The following is a 22756-nucleotide window of genomic DNA, read 5'->3' as shown; positions in this document are numbered from 1 at the left end:
AGACCATCTTAGGACGCTCCCTAGTATGACCTGGATTTTAAGTGAACCCCAGTGGCCAAGTGATGAAGGGTTGGTCCTCAGCTTTGGGTGATTTGGGGAGGGATAGAGCTTTTAAGATGAAGAAAGACAGTGAGATTCCTACCACTTTCTTGTCCGCTTTCCACTTACCATGTCCTTTCTTCTGCTAGATGCTCTGACTGTGACTCATTGGCTCCATAGTCCCGAAGCAATGTGTGGGAGTGGCACTATTAGGAGGTGTGACTTTGTTGGAGTGGGTTTGGCTTTGTTGGATGAAGTGTGTCACAGCGAGGGCAGGCCTTGAGGTTTCCTGTGCTCAAGATACCAGTGTCTCAGTCCATTTCCTGTTGCCTGAAAGATGTAGGACTCTCAGCTACTACTCGGAATACCACATCTGCCTGCATGCTGCCATGCTCCCTGACATGATGGACTGAACCTCTGAAACTATAAGCAAGTCACCACAATTAAATGTTTTCTTATAGGAGTTGCTGTGGTCATGGATAAATTTTAGAAGTCTAGCTAGGAACTGTGTTCGTCCTAGTAGATTCTGCTCAAATTGCCATGATATCACTAGCCCTAGTTAGTTGCTTGGGTTTCTAGTGCCGGGTGTTATTTCTTTCCTATTGAGCTAGACTTAAGTCAAACTAGACAACCGGTGGTTACCACCAAGACACGAGTGCCACTGTTGCGCATTTAGAAGAATCTTGTAGGCGTGACCATTCATAGGCACCACAGCTGGGTACAATAACTTCCTCTTTCCTCCCTTGGATGCTTGAATATCACCTTTTGGATTCTTTGTATTTAAAAAAGTAAAAGAAAAGAGAGCAACATAAAACTAGTGGGATATTCGTGACACAAATAGCTGGTTTTTATGGGAGTTATTGCAATCCTCAGTGAGTTTTCACAGTGCTCATCAGATATTTCTGGAGTAATTTTATTTACTGTGCTTCATTATTGAAACTGGTTGCTCACAAATATAGGTAGGTGTTGCCAAAAAGCAATGGTATGCTTAACATGTGACAGTAGTGATGGATAATTTGTCTCTGGAAGATAGGACCTATAAAAGTCTAGTAAGGAGACACATTCAGAGTTTCTGTAAGTTGAATATCTGGTTGTAGCTCTCCACATTTCATTGGAAAATTGACAGGTAGCGTGTTGACTGAAAATGGAACTGTAGGGTTACAAAATATTATTTTTCTGATAACCTTGAAATATTTTTCAAGTCTCTGTGAAAAGCAAGGCAAAATATTTTTTCTTTTTGCTGCTCAAAGGGTTGTGATTAGCCTTTATTGTTGGAATTTATTGTTTGTTATTGAGGTTCATGTGGGTGGCAACTTCCAGGAAGCCTTTTTAACAGTTACTCATGCTTGCTAGGTGGTGGTGGCATACTCTCTAATCCCAGCACTCAGGGGGATGCAGAGTCAGGTGGATCTCTGAGTTTGAGACCAGCCTGGCCTACTGAGCAAGTTCCAGGACAAAGAAACACAGAGAAACCAACAAAAACAACCAGCAACCACCTACCCCCCAAACCCAATTATTTATTCTTTCTTCTCTGCACCTCCAACCTCTACTCAGTGGTATAGAAACTGTGACATTTAGCTTTTCACTACCATAAAGAAATATCTAATGCTGGATAACTTCGGGCCTGGAGAGATGTTTAGTGATAAAGAGTACTGGTTGCATTTCCAGAGGACCCAGGTTCAATTTCCAGCATCCCCAAAAGAATTTCATCCTGGCTTGTAGTTCTAGGGGCTCAAAGTCCAATATCAAGATGCCACTGCTTGATCTGTGCTGGAAGATTACTGGGGTTACAGAACATCACAGTCCAAGAGATAAGGAGCATTTGCACATGTGTTTTCCTATTACTCTGGTTTTTCTCCTTGCCTTTTGAAGGTACTAGGATTCAGTCACTGGGTCATCATTTCATAAAGATCCACCTTTAAATACCATACTTACAAGAAAAAAATACCATACTTACATTAAAGCCCTCTGCTTTTGATACTGTTAACATATGACTTGGGGATTTACATTTCTGCCTGAACTCAGTGGGACAAATCATATTCCATCCACAGCAGTTGTAGACAGTCTTGTAATGATATTGTGGTCTTTGAGATCACAAATGGATTCCATTGTCATCTGGTAATATTTAGAAGGGTTCTTGCCAACACATGGTTAGTGACCAAGGAATAAACGAATCCCCAAGACAATCGCATGCTGACTTCCTAAGACCCTATGATTTTGCATTTTGCTAGCTCTAGTGTTCTGTATTGTCCTTTTCCCTGATGCACTTATGTTATCACTTTTTACTTGGGAGAAATCGATATTGGAGGTTTATTGCAGTCAGAAAGGCTTTGGGTTACAAAGCATCTGTGTTTGTTTGGTCAGTGGATGGGGGTGGTAATTCCATTTGCAGGCTGCTGGAAAGCCCAAACCTTGAGGGCTCTGTGAATTTATCTTGTCACCTCTATTTCTCTCTGACTAATGGATATTTTTCTCATTCTTGAAGACTCCTTTAGATTGCTACTTTGTGTGACCCATGATAGAAACTTTTACAATGGCAGCAGAATGGTGACATGTGCACAGGAAGCTAGAAACACAAAGACGGGTGGGCTGCCAGGCTGTGTCTGGAAAGAGGTCTCACCACTCTGAGCTTCGTATGCAGCGTGAGCTTACTGGGTGCCACTGGGACTTCCTGTCCCCTGCCCTTCCTCACATCACAGCAGGTCTGGTGAAGCCCCTGTCACTGGCCCTTCTTACCCTTGGGAAGCTCTGCTGTTAAGGCACAGCATTGGTGACTGCTGTCTTCTCCTTTCCTAGTCTATTGCCCAACCCTGGAATTCTATAGTACTGCCCTCAGCCTCTGGGCTGGGGCAGCTGTGCTGTGTGTTCTACCTGTGCTGTAATGGCTAACAAATAAGGTGCGACAGAGAAGAACAGGGTTACCCATTTGTCACTAGAACAAAACTGTTGTATCTTACGCGATGGGACACCTCATATTCTGCAAGTAAATACTGTAATGTGCCACGTAGCTATTTTAAACACTAATTGCAAAAATGAGTGCATCTCTTGAAACTACCACAGTAATGGGGATCGTAAAGGGGGGAAAGGCCAGATGAACTTGGCTTTGGTTTTTAGACACTGTGAATATCTCTGTTATCTGTTTGTGTCTTGGTGATATTCCTTTCTTGCTGCTGGGCCTGGTCTATTATTAACACAGTACATGTGGACCACACTGGCAATTTATGTCTTAGGAAATTTCAGTTTATAAAAATAGTCAAGGCTTGGGTTTTCACAGTCACTTCCTCTGATTAAAATGGCATATTTCTTAACTTAGAAAAGGATGAGATGGTAGTAGAGGGAATAAAACCCCTTAAAAGAGGCTGAGTCATATTCCTGAACCATTGCCATATATAATGAAAGGCTCAGTATTATTTGAAAGCCATTCTGAGTACTGGATATAACTAGTGGCGCAAATTGGGTAAATTAGACTTCAGATAATTTTCTTCTTGAGAACATTCTGACTTTTTAAAATAAAAAATTGTTTTTTCCTGGTTGATCCAAAAGAAGTGGAGTGAATGGAGCATCCTGACGGGGGTTTCTGTTTGTCAGGAAGTCTGTTTAGCAGTAGGCTTCTCCTTCTCCAGAGGGATGAGGGAAGCCTTTGGCTTTATTTTTGGCCTCAGGTTCTACAGATTTAACACAGTTAAGTACTTCTGCTCGAGACACACTTCACTGTAGATCAGAGATGGGCTGCTGAATTTTATTTTTGGGTTGAGACGACATACGTTTCATCCCAAGAAAGCTACCTAGCAACAGCCTGGAAGCAAGCAGGCATTAGTGCTGGTTAAGTGACTGTTCATTTGAGACTACTTAAGACAGGAACAATGTCTTATACTTCAAAGAGAGGAATGGGGACACCCTGCTTCTGTGAGGGGCTCAGAGCAATCTGGGAGAAATTTGTAGTTGAAGGGAGGAGGGGAAATCTATGAGAAGACATGCTGGTTTCTATAGTGGAGAAAAGTCTCTCCACAGGAAAAAAAAAAAAGCTCTACATCATCTGCAAGCCATTATAGTGAAAGTGTGCTTTTCTCAGTTAGTTCTTTAGCTGACTGTTTCAATCCCACTTGCCATGTCCGTGGGGATCGTTAATGTGTCTGGAAGTCTGGTTCTAGTCATGACTAGAAAAGAACACAATTTCCTTTTAATGGATTAGCAGATATTGGGCTCTGCTGCAGGCATAGGCCTACGGCAGAAAGGGACAGACAGTCACAATTCTTCCCTTAAGCATCAGTGGTTAGTTAAACTAGAGTCTTAGACAGTGATGCCAGCGAGGCCTTCCACGGTGAAGCCAGGTGGGACTTTCTCTTTCCACATTTGACATGCTCCTGTAAAACCTCCCTTTCCTTCTTGGGAACGTTACTGTGAGCTGAGCTTGGTAACTTAATTCTAACAAACAGAATGCTGTCAGAGCTATGTCCTGGTCTAGGCTATAACAGGGAAGCAGCTGAGAAAGGAAACCAAGCTCTTTGTGGGATAATGGCCATGGTCTGAGTATCCAATCAAATTGAATTCTAGCCGAACAGATAAATATTGGAATACAGTTGACTTTGGTACGGCCATGTAACATGGATCCAGCTGCTTTGCTGTACCTCAGTAGAAGAACTTAACTCTGGTGTCTACCTGGCAACTCCTTGGCCACTCCGGCCTGGGAATCAGGTAGGCAATCTTCACTTTTCTGTTCTCCAATCCCAACTCCTCAGTCTTACCCCCAGTCCTGCGTAGGATTACCTGCTGGGGCCTCTGCTTTCTCTCTGTCCCCATTCTAAGGAACTCCACAGATTTCGTTCAGTCACCTATACCTTTCTCTTAGCTGCCAAGAAGCACTGGGTAGAGGCACTCTCTGCCTGGGAAGCTGCTGGTCATGCCATCCTGGGAAGCGGATTGTGGTGATATATTGTTTCTGATCTAATAAAGCAACTGGAGATCAAAATGCAAAACGAGCCATAGCCATCCAGCCAGGTAGTGGTGATACACACCTTCAATTCCAGCAGCCATACTAGCTAGCCATAGAGGCCAGGACTCGGGAGACAGAGACATATGGATCTTTATTAGTTAAAGGCCACACAAAATTGACCCAATCTAAAAAAGAAACAGCTCACACAAAGGCGATCCTAGCACCTAGGCCTTTAATCCTAGGACAAGGGAGTGGAGACAGGAGTGATAAGGTTGGTTGGAGAGATGAATGTAAGTCAGGAGGAGACAGAAACTCAGAGGATTGCAGTCTGAGGCTTGGTGGAGAGCAGTGAAGTCTGCATACTGCCTCTGAGGATTCTTGGACAGCACATTGCCTCCGAGGATTGCACTCAGGATTCATGGAGACAGGATCACCCACTTCAGCCTGAGGTAGAGAGGTAAGAGCTAGTGGCTGGCTGCTTTACTTTTCTGATCTTCAGCTGTTTTATTCGATCATAACTTATCACCACATTTCAGGTAGGTGATCTTCACTGTCCTCCTTCTTCTCCATATCCGGTTTACTAGAATCATCCCCAGACTGATAGCAGACCATCTGTAGGGGCTAATCTTTCCTCTCTGCCTCCCCTCCTTGGGGACTTCACATCTTTTCATGGTAAGACCCAGCTTTTCTCTCTCGTGTGGACCCTCTCAGTCCCTGCCCTTCTAGCCCATCCCTATTTCTGTGTGTTAGCTGCTAATACCTAGAAACAAGTTCTACCTGGTGGCCACACCTGACAAGGATTCGGAACTATTACCTACCAGGCAACTCTCCTAAGACTGAGTTGGGGCAACAGAAACCAAGGAATAGAATGGCCACCCGACAAAGACAAGGCCAGATATCAACATCCAGAATTACAATCATCTCAAACCCAGATGCATAGATATCAGAGTAAAAACTTAGTCAATAACAACCAGGACAATATATCTCCATCTGAATGAAGCAACCCTACTATAGTAGGCCCTGAGAAATGCAATGTATCCGAAGTACAAGTCAAACATTTCAAAAATAGCTATTATGAATACATTCAAGGACCTTGAGGAAGATATGAATAAATCTATTAGTGAAATTTTTGAAAAACACAAACAGTAGAATGAAATGATAAAGAGTTCAATACCTGAAATTAGAACTAGAATCACTAAAGAAAACCTAAACTGACATAAAACTAAAAACAATAAATTTAGGAAGTAAAACAAAAGCTCAGAGCTAAGCCTTACCAACAGAATACAGGAGATAGAGTATAGAATTTCAGACACTGAAGGCATGATAGAAGTGTATATCTCATTAAAAATGTTAAATTTAAAAAATCCAAGCAAAAATCATCTAGGAAATCTGGAACACTGAAAATACCGAACCTATGAATAATAGGAATAGAGAAACCTAGGTCAATGGTGTAGAAAATCTTTTCAACAAAATTATAGAAGAAAATTTCCCCAACCTAAAGAAGAACGTACCTATCAAAGGACAAAAAGCATACAGAACACCAAATAGACTGGACCAGAAAAGAAAGTCCCGTTGGCACATAATAATCAAAACACTAAATGTGCAGAGAAAGAATTAATGTTAAAAGCTGAAAGGGAAAAAGACCAAGCATCATATAAAGGCAGGCATAGTAGACTAACACTTGGATTTTCAATTGAGACTCTAAGAGCCAGAAGAGCCTGGAAAGATGTTCTATAAACTCTCAGAGACCACAGATTCCAACTCAGATAATTTTTAATTTTTTTTCAATTTAAGTTAGAAACAAGCTTGTTTCACATGTCAATCCCAGCTCCCTCTCCCTCCCCTCCTCCCCCGCTCTCCCCACCAGGTCCCCCAGCCCCCCACCCAATCTCCACTCTGATCCCCAGGGAGGGTGAGGCCCTCCATGGTGGATATCCAGTGACTGTCATTTCATCCAGGGCAGGGCCTAGGCCCCCCCCCAAGAGTTCTGGCTGAGAGAGCCTCCCATATTGTGGCATAGGCACTCAAAGTCTATTTGTACGCCAGCCAACCCAGACTATTATACCAGCAAAGTTTTCAATGACAACAGGGGGAGAAAGAAAAATGTTCCATAATAAAACCAAATTTAAGCCATATCTATGTACTGATCTGGTTTTACAGAGGCACTAGAAGGAAAACTTCATCCAAGAAAACATAAGCAATAAATAATCTCAGACAAGTAAATCAAAAGAGGGGGAAAGCCACATGCCACCACAAGAAAATAACAAGAATCAACAAGCACTGATTATTGATATCTCTCAATATCAATGTTCTCAATTCCCACGATAAAAAGGCACAGACTAACAGATCCACCCTCCTGATGTACCCAAGAAATACACCTTAACATCAAGGGTAGACATCATTCCTTGGAAAAAAGATGGGAAAATGTTACATGACAAAAGGCTCAATAAGAAAGCTGGTATAGCCATTTTAATATCTGAAAAAAAAATAGACTTCAAACCAAAACCCTTCAGAAAAGATAGGGTAGGACACTACATATTCATCAAAGGGAAAAATCCACCAAGAGTATATTGTGCTTCTAAAAATCTGTGCAACAAACAGAAGGCCACCTAAATTCATAAATGAAACACTATTAAAGTTAAAAGCACACAATGACCCTTATAATGTGATAGTGGATGACTTCAATACTTTACTCTTGCCAATAGACAATTCATCCAGACAAAAACAAAATAGAGAAATGCTGGGGCTAACTGACCATATAAACCAAATGGACCTAACATATTTACAGGAAATTTCACCCAGACACAATATACCTCCTTCTCAGAAGTTTGTGAAACTTTCTCCAAAATTAACTATATACTGGGACATAGAGCGAGTCGCAACAGAGAGATACACGTCAAATCAAGTGAAATGGAGAGAACTGAAAACAATTGCACTAAAACCAGGAACAAGATGAGGTTGTTTACTCTCTCCGTACAGACATTCTTCTATACTCACAGATCAGTGTCTCCTCAGCCATCACCAGAGAAGCTTCCTTCTGCAACAGATGGGAACAAAAACAGAGACCCACAGCAATGTGCGGAGAGTGAGAGACCTTGGAACACTCAGCTCTAAATGAGCTATCTCCATCAAATTGCTCCCTTCTGAGTTCAGTGGACCCTGTTGAAGAGGGAGTGGAAAGACTGTAAAGCCAGAGGGGGTGAGGGATACCAAGGAAAGAGGGCATTGCAAACACAGCAGCCTGGCACACATGCGAACTCACAGGGATTGCAGCAGGTGTGCACAGGGCTTTCAAGAGTCTAAGCCAGATGTGGTTCCGTCTCTGAGAGGGCAAGTGGGCACAAGGCCCAACCATAACTCAGAAGCTTTCTCCAATTGATAATGATTTGCCAAGGTTTTTTTCCAATGGAGTCTCACTGGGGATACTAGACAATCTTAAGGGCAGATCCCATGCCCAGCAGTAGATGATGAATATAAAATGAACTCAATGGCATCCTTGGAGGTTCTTTGCCGTATAATGTTTTGTCAGGACATTTTTATATTATTTTATTCCCTTACAGGTAAAAATATTATGACTTTCCCATTTGTGTTTTTGTGGGATTCCTGATATGAACATCTGTGGGCTCCCTGGGCTGCTTCTTTGCCTCTTTTCCCTTGCTTGTTTGTTCTTATTTTATCTTACTATTTTTAGATGCCTTTTTTTCTAATGACACAGGGAAAAAAGTATGTGGATTTGGGCATATTGGAAGGGGAGGACGATCTATTGGGAACTGGGGAAGTAAAAGCTATAATCAGAATATATTGTATGAAAACAAATCTATTTTCAATAAAACACCTACAGAAAAAAAATATAAGAAGGAACAAGAAGAACTTAACTCAGCTAGGCAGTGTGGTGCATGCCTTTAATCCCAGCACTTTGGAGGCAGAGGCAGGTGGATCTCTGTGAGTTCAAGGCCTGCCTGGTCTACAAAGTGAGTTTCTGGACAGCCAGAGCTGTTACACAGAGAAACCCTGTCTTGAAACAAACAAACAAACAAACAACCCAGAAAACAAAACAAAAAAAGAGAACTTAACTCTAGTTATTTCCACTTCAGTTTTCTAAGAAAACAGAGCTTGGCCAAAGACTGTAATACAACACCCTGGTGTAGACATGAAGGACACAGGAAGTGAGACCAGGAATGACAAAGCTGTTTGAAGTACCAGGTACCATCACCACTTGATTTCAGGGGTGAAATAAATGGTTTCTTGGGGCTGACCATTGGAGGAGATGGTGAAGAATCTGTGTGTGGTCTTGTTTCTCTTGCTCAAAGTTTTGCTTGAGGTACAATTCAGTTAGTACTTGTGTGCAGCAAACAGTAGAGGGTGCAGGCAAGCTGTGCTACAAACCTGCTCTCCAGTCACTTCTCTCTGGCTGACAAATGGTTTATCTACTTTGTGAATCCGTCTTAGATGTTGGAGACAGGAGAGTTCATTGTCACATGTCTCTTACTGAGTTGACAGAGCTTTTCCGCATTGTTAAACTAGCATATATTAATTACACATGACTATGTCATGCATGTACATGATGTATTTTGATCATATTCTCCCCTATTACCCTCTCTTGTTCCTCTCTCATTCCTGCTACTCTCCCCCCTCTTTTCAGGTATTCCTTCTACTTTTATATCTTCAGTGTGTGTGTGTGTGTGTGTGTGTGTGTGTGTGTGTGTGTGTGTGTGTGTCCTAGAGCAAACCAAATAATGCTGGTCTAAAAACAGAATGTAGAGATAAATTACTATTGTTGACGTTCTGCTGTACTTATAGATCAGTGAGTGCCTTGCTCAGCCATCAGCAGAGAGGCTCCTCCTGCAGCAGATGGGAAGAAATACAGAGACCCACAGCCAGACATTACACAGAGAGTGAGAGATCTTGGAACATTCAACACTAAGTGGAATGTCTCTATGACATCCCTCCTCTCAGACTTCCAGGAACCTCATAGAAAAGGAGGTGAAAATTGTATAAGAGCCAGAGGGGTTGGAGGCCACCAAGAAAACAAGACCATCTAAATCAATAGCATCGGCATACAAATGAACTCACGGAGACTGAGGTAGTGTGCAAAAGGGCTGCGTGGATCTGCACAAGATGGGGTCTGAGAAAGAAAGAAGTGAACACATGCTCCCTTCTCTAACCCAGAAGCTCTGTCAAATGATAACCACTTGTAAATGAAAATTTCGTTTCCTGCCAGGGAGTCTAACTGGGGAAACAAACTACTCTTAAGGGGAGGCTTTGTGCCTAGCAGTAGAGTCAACAAAAAACGAACTCAACAGCCTCTTCAGGGGGTTCTTTGTCTCATAATGTCACATCAGGGCTCTCTCTCTTTTTTTTTGGTTTTATCTTATTTTAAACATTCATTACACACACACCCACACCCCCACACACACAATCCCATTTCTTCTCTTTTTACCTTACTTTTGCATATATATTATTGCTTCCAATACAGTGTTTTCTTGGATTTCCTGAGTGTGCAAACAGGTGTCTGTTTCTTGTGCCTTCCTTGTGCTCTTTTCCTTCTATTTGTTTCTTTCATTCAATTTTGGTGTATTAGTTTTTGTCATATCATATCATATCATATCATATCGTACCATCATCATCCCTGAGAAGCCTGTGTGATTCCTAATGAGGGAGAGAAAAGGGGAGGATTCAGGAGGGATGGAGAGGTGGTGGGGGAACTGAGAGGAGTAGAGGGAGGGGAAATCATAATCAGGATTTATAATGTGAGAAGAAAATTGATTTTCAATAAAAGGGCAAAATATAGACATCTCTTGGGGAAGAGAGCATCGTTATCCTTAACCTAATCTCAACTACTAATATTGACTTTTTTCCTGGAGAATTTTGTGTCAACTTGACACAAGCTAGAGCCACCTGAGAGGAGGGAGCCTCAATTGAGAAAGTCTCCATTAGATCAGGCTGTAGGCAAGCCTGTAAGGCATTTTCTTAATTAGTGACTGATGGAGGAGGGTCCAGCCCCTTGTGGGTGGTGCCACCCTGGGCATGTGGTCCTGGGTTCTATAGGAAAGCAGACTGAGCAAGCCACGAGTAACAAGCCAGTAAGCAAGAAGCACCCTCCACGGTCTCTGCATCAGCTCCTGCCTCCAGGTTTCTGCCCCGTTTGAGTTCTTGTTCTGACTTCCCTCAGCGATGAACAATGATATGGAAGTATAAGCTGCAGATTTAAGATTCCATGGCTATGCTTAGCTGGGGGTGAAGAATCAGCTGTGATTAACAGGACTGCAGAACTACTAAACTGAAACCTTTGCTATGCTGGGAGATTTGATGTTGGTCAGCTGGAGCTGAGAAATCCTTTCCTCCCCTACTTGCTTTTTGGTCATGGTGTTTTACCAAAACAATGGAAACCCTAACTAAAACAAATTGGTACCAGCACCTTGGGGTACTGCTGTGACAGACCTGGCTATGCTGCTTTCGGGAGGATTGTGAAAGGGCTTTGGAACTTGGTGCAAGAAAAGTCATTGAGTGTTCAACGCTTAGTGAGCTGTTCTATAGGAGCTTGGAAGTTAAGAGTGTTGAAGGCAATGTAGAAGATGGAGGCCTGCCTTGTGAAGTTTCAGAGGGAACTTTAAAGACTCCTTCAGGGCCATTTTTATATGAATTAAGATTCCATGGTTATGCTTAGCTGGGAATGAAGAATCAGCTGTGATTAACAAGACAACAGAACTACTGATGTGAAACCTTTGCTATGCTGGGAGACTTGATGCTGGTCAGCTGGAGCTGAGGCATCAGCAGTGATTAAGAAGAGCAGCGCATGACTTTAATCCCAGCACTTGGGAGACAGAGGCAGGCGGATCTCTGTGAGTTTGAGGCCAGTCTGGTCTACAAGAGCTAGTTCCAGGACAGGTTACAAAACCATAGAGAAACCCTGTCTCAAATAAAAAAAAAGAAGAGAACAGCTTCTGGAAAGAAGAGAACTCTTCTGGAAAGTGTTTCCTGAGAGCACACAGGAACTATGTTGTGGAGGTTGCGAAGGTTGTACCTTGTGCTAGCAGCCAAACTTGGCAGTGTAAGGGTCACCCAGGTGGTACTGGTTTTGAAGGCATGAAGGGGTCATGGAGAGCAGCTGAGGCTTCACACTGTGAGAGGCCAGGAGAGCCCATTGGTGAAGGTGCAACCTCAGCCACAGTTGAAGGCCCAGGATTGAAAGGGTCATGCTGAGAAGCTGAGGCTTGGCACCATGAAGAGAGGTTACTAGTGAGAGTGCAGCCCAGTTGCAGCAGAAGACCCTAGTGTTTTGGAGATGCCAGTACCACGGGGTGACCACCAAGAGTAGCAGTGGAATGGAGTCGGCAGACAAGCTGTGTGTGCTGCAGAAGACGGAGCCAGAGAAGTGACCCAACCCCATTGGAGGAGCCCAGAAGATTGTGAGTGAATCCCAGACACTGGGCATTGAGTTATTTATTCTGTTGGAGTTTGGCTTTCCTTTATTCATAATGTGACTGTGCCCTGGTTCTTCCCTCTTGAAGTAAGAAAGTACTTAATTTATTTTTGATTTTACAGAAGTCCACAGTGGACTTACTTTAAACTTAGACACACACTCACACACAGAGAGACACAGAGAGACACAGAGAGAGATTGGAGTTTTACAGGTAATTTGGATGTTAAGAGAGAATGGATATTTTTAAAGTGATGATTTTTAAAGTATATTAATTTGTAAGGCTGTGGGGCTCAAGTTTGTAAAATTTTTTATATTATGATGTCTTTGTTAATGTGTAATCTTGGGGATGTACAAGAAAAGGAACCGGTGTGGTTTAACGGTGATGTGTTTATTTGTCAAGTTGACAAGGGGTCAGCTGGTCTTGGCTAGTTTTATGTCATCTTGTCACAAGCTTGAGTCATCTGAGAGGAGGGATCCTCAATTGGGAATGTCAGCATAAGATCATGTTATAGGCAAACCTGTGGGGCATTTTCTTAGTGATTGACGAGGGGAGGGTCCACCCAACCCATTGTGGGTAGTCCTGGTTTCTGTAAGAAAGCAGACTGAGGAAGCCTTGGAGAGCAAATAAGTAAGCAGCACCCTCCATGGCCTCTGTATCAGTTACTACCTCCAGGTTCCTGCCCTGTTAGAGCTCCTGTCCAGACTTCCTTTGATGATGAACAATGATACAGAAGTAAAAGTCAAATAATCCCAGGTCATGGTGTTTTATTGAAGTAATAGAAATCCTAACTAAGACAGCTTTATTTCTTTCCAAGTCATGTGATTAGAAGACTAGTCACTGCTAGATGTGTACTGATGGACCTGCTTGGTTGTTACATGGTACTGGTGGATTTGGGTGTTTTGGAGGAGAGTCCACTTACAAAGATTGTGGTATAAAGTATCTTCCTTTCATTAAAAATAGAATCAGAGATTTTGGGTATAGATAAATGGCATAACACTTGCCTAGTAGGTGGATCCTGGGTCCAAACCAATCACTATAATAACAGTAGTGACAGTAGCAAGAACCTAAGCTCTGCGATCATAGACATCTTTATGCCATGCTTCACAGACCATAGTATTCCTAACATTACTTTAAAGGACATTTCTCACAACTACCTGGAAGACTATGATGAAAATCAGTCTCCTGAGTCAATTATAATAAGGTCAGGGATGTGGACATCTGCACCACGTCTCTATGTCAAAGTTGGGATTATAATAGGAGGGCCTGGCAATCTTGAGCTTGAGATGGGCAGCCTTAATCTGCCTTCACCCCTGCCTTTTCTGGAGTCTGCTTACTGCTAGAGCAGCTACTTGGCCTCTTGCACAGAAAGCACTTGTCCCTTCACCTGTCACACCAGCGTCACACACAGCTTTACATGCATGTGCATCAGGTCACATGTTGGTTTCCTCAAACTCACCACTCACTCTTCTGTCTCAGGTCATAGCCAGGTTCAGGTAATAGCTCAGCCAGAAATAGGAAGTGGAACCAGGTTTTGTTCAAGCAGAATTACGCAAAGGAACTGCAGGGTCTGTCTAATAACCCAAAGGAGCCGAGGAGCACATGCAGGGAGGACCCAAGAGTGCTGCTCCAACCATGAATATAGGCTGGCATGGGGACATTGTTGGTGTGCACCCGCATGGAGAACTTTTTGTTCTTGTAAGACATCTGATGCTTCTGTTAATAGCTTGCTGGAGGAGGCACGGCAGACTAAGTTATAAATAAAGAAGAGATACCAGAATTTCCTTGGCCTAGAAAGTGGTCAAATGCTTTAGAGAGCCTCTGGAATTTTGAAATGGTTAGATACCTTGGCAGAGAAGCTGCTATGTGACCATGACCCTCAGCTAGGTTGACATCTTTGCTTATTGAAGCCTAGAGTTACTTCTAGATTAATGAACTTGAGACACGGGGCAATGGGAAGCTTAATTCAATTAATCATAAGTTATTTAATAAATATTCAATAAGACCCATTATAGGCCCATCAATATGAGAAGACACTTAGGACCCTTGATTTAAGGTGTTCTTAATCTAGGATAGAAGACAGACCAGCCTTCGGGAAAATGATGTTTTGCTGGCAAGGTCACTGAGCAGTGAAGTCTTCCAACACGGGTGCAATGTTGTCTGCACTTCATGATATATGCTGCTGTTCCTATAGAGCAAAGTGACATGATACAGGCACAAAAATAAGTGCATACTCATGCATGGACCTGAAGCCTTTAAAACACGAAGGAGAGAAATACATAGATTCAGAAGGCTCTGTCTACATATAATTGTGGAATCTCTTTGTCTTTGGAGATTTGTGTTGGGAGGCCATGCAATCATTTTTAAGAAGTAACTGAAAGCACATATACTTGAATGTGAATTTCTCATTTAGATACAAGCTTAGAGGGATATGCTTCAGGGGGAAACCTCATTAAATCTCTGCACTTTGCATTTTGAAATTAACACAAAGGTTTATGAATTGGAGGCAGAGGAAGAAAGATGAATTTCTGCCTTACTTCATTTCATTTGCCATGCAGATATTATTGGTGTTTTTAAAGCTGGGAGAACTAAGTTTTTTGGTCATTTAAGCTCCCTATATAATTAATAGATACTTTTTCTGGTGCATCAACTTCACCCCCATCCCATTGTTTTGCGACATGCAGATCTAAGAAAGCACCACAGGAGTAGTTAAACGAGGTAATCAATCTGTAAGATGTGCTCATCTTGATGATTTTTATGACAATTTTTAAAACATTATTAAAAAGGCAAATGTCATGAAAATTGTTTTGGAACAATTAATTAAAGCTGCTCTGGTGCCCAGGGGTGATCTATAAACATTTGGGTGCCTATTGTAGGAAAGGCAAGCTTACAACATGGAAAAGCAGCCATTTCCTTTATCAAACAAGTGCATTCTGCTTGCTTATGTGAGAGGAATGCTTATTGATTGATTAAACATAATTAAATAGAGAGATGCATTAGGAATGTTGAACTTGGGGCACCTGGCGTTGACTTGTACTGATATTGTTTTGGTAAATAACATGAAAACATGATTTTTTCATTATAAATGTAATATTCCATACTCATATATGTATCTGTTTTAATAAAAAGAGTTGCTTATAATTACATGGCAAGTAATAAAAAGTTAAAATGTTACTATCTGATATTCTGGCCTTTGTCTGCAGTTGTTTTATTAAGTAGACTTAAAGAAGAATCTTGGCTTTTCATTTTGAACCAGGGTCTCAGGTCTTGAGGCAAACTCTACTGCTGAGCTGTATATGTATTGCTGAGTTATAATTTGTTTTTCACTCAACATCTTAAGGAATTCTGCTATTTCTTTCTCCCCTGCATCTTAACAACATCTCTGACCTTTATAGTTTTTCTGTTTCCCCTCTGTTATGCATAGTTACTTCCTGTGATAAACTTGATTACGCCATGGACATTGGAAAAAGTTTAAAAGCCAAGCCCTGCCCATAAATTGCTAAGTCATTCAGTGTGTGGCATTCCCCCACTCCTGGGGGGGTGGCAAGGAAAACTTGCTGAGAATTCTGGAACATAAAAATGCTGCCTCCTCCAACCCACAGAAGGGGAAAAAATATTCACTAATCCCACATCTGACAGAGGGTTGATCTCCAAAATTTACAAAGAACTCAAGAAGCAAGTCTCCAAAACATCAAAGGACCCAATTAAAAAGTGGGCTGCAGAACTAAATAGAGAGTTTTCAATAGAGGAGTCTAAAATGGCTGAGAGGCACTTGAGAAAGTGCTCAACATCTTTAGCCATCCGGGAAATGCAAATCAAAACAACTCTGAGATACCATCTCACTCCTGTCAGAATGGCTAAAATCAAAAACACCAATGACAATTTATGCTGGAGAGGATGTGGTGAAAGGGGGACACTCCTCCATTGCTGGTGGGAGTGCCAACTAGTTCAGCCACTTTGGAAATCAGTATGGTGATTCCTCAGAAAAATGGGAATAAACCTACCACAAGACCCAGCAACTCCACTCTTAGGCATATATCCAAAAGATGCCCATTCATACAACAAAGATGTCTGTTCCACTATGTTCATAGCAGCTTTATTTGTAATAGCCAGAACTTGGAAGCAACCTAGATGTCCCTCAACCGAAGAGTGGATAGAGAAAATGTGGTACATCTACACAATGGAGTACTATTCAGCAGAAAAAAGTAATGGAATCATGAGATTCGCAGGCAAATGGATGACACTAGAAGAAACCACCCTGAGTGAGGTAACCCAGTCACAAAAAGAGAAACATGGCATGTACTCTCTCATATATGGATTTTAGACATAGATCTGGGGAGTACCAGCCTACAATCCTATGGCCAGAGAGTCTGGGAAACAGAAACTTCATTTAGTGGCTGATCGAAGAAGAGGCAGACTCCCTTGGTTAAGTCCTGAGCTGAACTCAAGAAAGCCAGTAACAGAGAGGGAGGACTGATGATCAAAGGGATTAAGACTGGGCTGGTTTAACCCCCAGAAACAGCTGACCAGACAAAGGTTAACTCTTGAATCCCAGGCATCAGCCTGGGAATCCAGCATGGGACTGATCAAGACCCCCTGAATCTGGGTGTCAGTGAGGAGGCCTAGGGAATCTATTGAGCCTTGGGCAGCAGATCAGTACCCATCCCAAGTATACACACGGACTTTGGACTCCCATAGAACAATGTGAGGTGCACTCTCACCCTGAACTCTTGAGGAAGGGTCTAGGCCAAATTCAGCAGGGGGCTGAGTGGATGTGGCACAAAAACAACACTGTTAGGGTTGGAGTGTAGAATGTTCCCAAAGGCTCATGGGTTTGAATACTTGATTCCCAGCTGGCAGCAATGTTAGGGGCGGTTGTGGAACCTGTAAGAGGTAAGGCCTACCTAGTAGAGTCTGGTCTCCAGGTAAGGGTATAGCCCAGCCCTGTTCCCATTGAGTAACCATTTTTCCCCTAGTAGAATTTTATTTAGTTCACCTTTTTTAAAAAATTTAATTCCTTTGAAAATTTCACACACACACACACACACACACACACACACACACACATACACACACATTCTTCACTTCCTTATTACAGTTATTCCCAAGTTCACTCCCCTTCCCTAGCCACCCAACTCTGTGCCCTTTTTTAAAAGTCCCCTTTTTAACCCCTCAGGCCAATTTTTGTTGCCTATAGAGGTGGTGGTATTCATACACCCTTAAGTAGAAATTTTCTCTCGTTTTGGTGTCCTGGCATCATCTACCAGTAAACTATCAGTTTTTGTTTGAGTTTTATTGCTGTGATGAGATGCCACAACCACACAGCTCTTGTGAAGGAAAGCATTTAGTTGGGACTGACTTACAGTTCTGAGGTTTGGCCCACTATTGTCATGGCATGAAGCACGGTGGCACATAGGCAGACATGATGTTGGAGAGGTAGCTAGAGTTCTGCATCTGTATTGGCAGGCAGGAGGAAGAGATGGAGCCTCTGGGCCTGGCTTGAGCTTCTGAGACCTCAAAATCTCCTCCAACAAGGCCATACCCCTTAATAGTGCCATTCTCTACAGATGTATGGATATTTTTTATTCAAAACCACAACACCTAACCAACCCTCTTAAGCTCTGCTTTCAGCAGACAATTGAGATGGGCCCTCAGTCAGAATCTTCATGTCTTGAGTAACTGGGTATTTGTAGGCCTGGGTCCTGGACCTTGTTCATGTGACCATAGCCCCTGGGAAGTATGGTGGAATGTGGGATAAGGCTTCAACACAGAGAAGAAGACTCTACTCTGAGCAGTCAGGGAGGAGTTACAGAAATGTACCCTTGGGGGAGGAGTGTGGTTAGAGGTGCCAGAAGGAAGGCTGCAAGTGACTTTCTGGCCAGCCAAATAAATGTCACAGAATAACAAAGAAGGAAAAAAATAAAGGAGGAGGGAAGAAGTTGGCATCACGCAGAGCAAGGGGAATGTTGTGTCTCCCTTTTGTCCTGTCAAGAAGGCTGAGAGTGTGAGCAGCATATTGCAAAATCATCCAGGGAGCCAAGGACACCGCCAACTTGCTGCAGACGCTGGAAGTATCTCTTGATTTTCTGGAAGCCAACACATAATGCCTGGGGAAGGTGACCAAACAGAGGCACTGCTTCCTTCTGCTGTGTAGGTGGGTGAAGGCTTCCCACCCACGGGCCCTTTGGCAGGTGTGGGAGTTCAGCTCCCAGGGTGCTTGCTGGGTTTCCAGTTTCCAGATCTGCCCTTTCATCTGGCTGTGAATGACAGCTGGCTTCCCCTGAGATACCCATCTGTCCTTGTAACACTGCACCCACCACCTGCTCTTTACCTGCCTCAAGGTGGTTCTTAGGATTTGCATCCAAAGCTCTCGATATCATTCTCCTGGTAGACCTGAGTACACTGGAGAGTCCTTACTCCACTCCTGTCCTCTTGTTTGGCTGTTTATATGTGGCTCGGGACTGGGGTTTTTCTTCTTCATTCAGTTCCTACAATTCCCCCCTGTATTTTTGTTGACTGCTAACTATATTCTTTATTTTCCCAACCTCTTACACTAAGCCCCCAGGACTTCCGGTGAGTCTTTGTATGTAATGCTGTCCTTTACATGGAGCCCCAGTGACAATCCTCCAGACTTCTAAAGATGAAGCTTCCACATGGAAGTCAATTGTGCATTTGCAATGATATAAGTGTTCATTTCAGAGGGGAGAATAATTACAAGCAGACCCCCAAGATGTCTGCCTCCTAGAAATCTGCAGCTGGCATGTTTCCCATTTCCCCAGGTTTGATTACTGGCCCCCTTGATGCAAGAAACTCTTATTAAGGGAATTTGTCAGTGAGTGGTCTTGCTTAAGGCTGTGTTCCTGGCTTCTATGTGGGGATCTCAAAGAAACATGTTTAAAATAAGATTTTCGGAAATACCCTTTTCTGCTCATCTAGCTGTCATGAGGCATGGAGAGTACAATGAAAACTTTCCTCATACTTGAAAGGCAAGAAACCTGTTCATATTTCTGCATTCTGTGCTCAGAAGTCTAACATTGGGACTAGAGAGAAGGCTCAGTAGTTAAGAGCATTGGCTGCTCTTCCAGAGACCCAGGTTCAATTCCTAGCACCCATATGGTGACTTCCAACCATCTGGAACTCCACACCCAGGGGATCTGATGCCCTCTTATGTCCCCTTGGGCACTAGACATACATGCTGACAGAATACACACACACACACACACACACACACACACACACACACAAATGAAAATAAAATAAATGGACAAAAGACTCCATGTTCCTTCTGAGATACAGGGTAGTCAGTGGCCCTACCCACCTAAGGCTTGTCATAGGAACCGAGTCAGTAATCCCAAAGAGCTTAAAACTCTTTGAGGAACACTGGAAATCTTACATAAAAATTCACTGTATAAAAGACATTTCTACATTTTTTAAAAAACGACAGGTTCTTTGCTCTGTATCCCTGGCCAGCCTAGAACTATGTAGACAAGGCTGGTCTTGAACTCATGGAGATCTCCTGGCTTTTGCCTCTCTCTACTCTAATATTTATCTGAGCTCTAAAGATGAATTTCCTTCTCTCTCTTTATTAGTAGGAATCTCATCCACAAAATAGAGCTGCTTGTCCCCTCCCCTTGACAGTGCATCTTGGACATCCGGTCAGACCTACTAATTGCCAAGGACAAAAAAGAATGGCCATAACAGTTTCAGGGGCCAGGATTCATTTTGTTATGGTTGCAATCCATCATGGTGGGACAGAACAATCCCTGTTATGGTGGCCGGGGAACAGAGACACATATCTGAGCCCAGTGTGTTCTTTTCCCCCATTGTGTCTACCCTGCTGCTCCCTGCTTGTGGGTTAGCATTCTTCCCATCCAGGGCAGGCCTTACCCTTTAACTAACCCTCCCTAGAGGCATCCTGACAGACACACGTGGGGGTGGACTTTACTGATCTAGGAGGCCTTCCATCTCAACTCAGCAAAGTTGACAACTAAGATTAGCCATCAGATTTGGAAACATACCTCACTCCTTTTCTTTAAAATTTAATTTATCCTTCACAATTTCATATGTATGTAATATACTTTGATTATCTTTCCCCCATCTCTATTGTTTCCTCATTCTTCCCAACAAGTCCTCCCAGGCTTGTTTTTTTTTGTGCCCACTGATTTTAAAACATTATATTATGTATATGAATGCTTTGACTACATGCATGTCTATGCATATGGTGTTTGTGCCTGGTGGCAGTGGGGACAGAACAAAGTGTTGGGTTCCCTGGGATTGGAACTGTGGATGTCTATGAGCCACCATGTGGTGCTGAGAATGGAACCTTGGTCCTTTAGAAGAGCAATTTAAGAGTTGAGCCTTCTCTCCAGCCCAGTGCCCACTGCATATACTCAGGATTGCTTGCATAAGCATGGGTAGAAGATTATTTCCTAAAACAAGGACAAGTTACCAGTGGCTACATCAATGAGGACTATGACTCCCTTCTCGCAGCAGCCATAAATTGCCCATAGTTCTTTAGGGAAGGGTAGGGGTCTCATGAGCACCTACTCTATCTCTGACAGAGTGTTACTGGACCCAGCCTGTGTTCCCACTCTCATGCTAGATAGATTCCATTGCATTCTGGTACTAAAGCAGTTCTTTAAAGATAGATTTATGCTCTTTACAAAGATTCTGTTTCAAACACTACTGTAATGCATGGGGGAGTCGATATATTTCTACATACTTACATAAGCAAATTCATCTAAGTGAGATAAATTTTGGCAAGTAGCAAATTGCTTTCCAGAAATTTATCATTTGTGTGTGTGTGAGCACATATGTGCATGTGTGTGTATATATATATTTGTGCTTATCCTTACTCACGTGTGCTTGTGTCTTCTGTTATTCTCCACCTTAGTTTTTGAGGCAGGGTCTCTCACTGAAGCCAGAGCTCATCATTTCAGACTGGCTGGCCCATAAGTCCCTGGGTTCTGCCTGTCCTTGCCTCTCCTGGTGCTGGGGGGTTACAGGTGCATACCACCTTGCTTGACTTTTACATGGATGCTGAGGATCCAAACTCAGACCCTGAGAAGCGAGCACTTTGCCCACAGAGCCCCAGTCCCTTTTCCAAATGTTTTCCATTTGTTTTCATATGATTTGGAGTCTTTTCCTTACAATATAGCAAAGCTAAGCACTGCTAACAAGAATGAATTGCAGTGTAGGGCAATGTCTATTTGGCCGTGCTTGAGAGCAGGTTTGGAGGAACATAGGGTAGAGTAAACTAAACTTGATGCTTTGAACATGAGTTTTATGTTAGGTCCTGGACTTGGACTGAAGAATGTATTGAACCCTGCTTGTAGAAACAGTGTGTACCTCTAGCAATGGAACCTAATGCAGCAGCCTGCTGCTGACAATGAGCACAGGGACCCTCTTTCTGTCTACATGCACATCTGTTACCTGGCACTAATGCCGAAGGCCACACGTCAAATGTGGAGACTGTCAGAACCATTTCAACCACACTGACTACAGAAGAAGACAAAGCAACCTGAGAGATGGGTGCAGGAAGCCTTCCAGAATTCAGGGTGTTAGGGAAGACAGGAAGGGGGTCTGCCTCCTGCCGTGGACTCTCTGGCTTCAATGTGTGTTCCCAGCTCCAGCCTCACTCCCCTTCACATATGGGCCACACCTTCCACTCTTGGCAGATCTCTCCTCGTTTCTCATTATGGCAGCCAGGTTCGTCCACTGTTTTGCAAGGGTTAAAGCAAAAGGTTGGAATATTTATTATATAAACCTGAGTGAAGTAAGCTTTGCAGCTCTCGAGTTACTGAAGCACATAAAAATTCATTTAATTGAAATGATAAATCTTTATTATTTATTTGTTTAATTTCCAAAAGGCATGGTTTAGGCTAAAGTATTTGAATACTGAGAAAGGATAAAAAGGAAGATAAGTTCTACCCGTAATCCCAATACTTAAAAATTGTAGGCATTAAAAATTAAGAAGCCAACTCCTTACCACCTCTCCCTCCTCACACTGTAACTACTAATACCAACTTAAGAAAAGTTGTGGAATTGCAAAGTAATTTTATTATTATCACTGTGTGTGTGTGCGTGTGTGTGTGTGTGTGTGTGTGTCTGTGTGTGTGTAAGATGTGCATGTGCAGAGAAGAGAACAACTCTGTGAAATTGGTTCTTTCATATTTACCTGAGTTCTGGGTTCTGGGGATCAATGCCTTCAGGTTTGTACCAGCAGGCAGCAATCGCCTCTACTTGCTGAGCCATCTTGCAGGCCCCTACCCTGTAATTTTCATTTTTAAGATAATTTTTATTAAGGAGAAAGAGAGGAAAAAGAACTGTGTGTTTCCCACTGAGCAGACAGCATCTCAGGTTC

At 42.8% G+C, this 22756-nt stretch overlaps 1 long non-coding RNA gene across 1 annotated transcript in view; it reads left to right on the top strand.

Moving 5' to 3' along the window:
• Positions 1-11824: 11824 nt before the first annotated feature.
• Positions 11825-22756, top strand: part of LOC121133883 — a 93587-nt gene continuing 82655 nt past the window's right edge. Inside the window, exon 1 of the long non-coding RNA XR_005870907.1 lies at positions 11825-12381. This is a non-coding gene — a long non-coding RNA (uncharacterized LOC121133883). The remainder of the gene's footprint in view (positions 12382-22756) is intronic.

The sequence above is a fragment of the Mesocricetus auratus genome, unplaced genomic scaffold (assembly GCF_017639785.1).
Source record: "Mesocricetus auratus isolate SY011 unplaced genomic scaffold, BCM_Maur_2.0 Super-Scaffold_2245, whole genome shotgun sequence".
NCBI lineage: Eukaryota > Metazoa > Chordata > Mammalia > Rodentia > Cricetidae > Mesocricetus > Mesocricetus auratus.
This window is presented reverse-complemented; position numbering and strand designations above follow the sequence as displayed.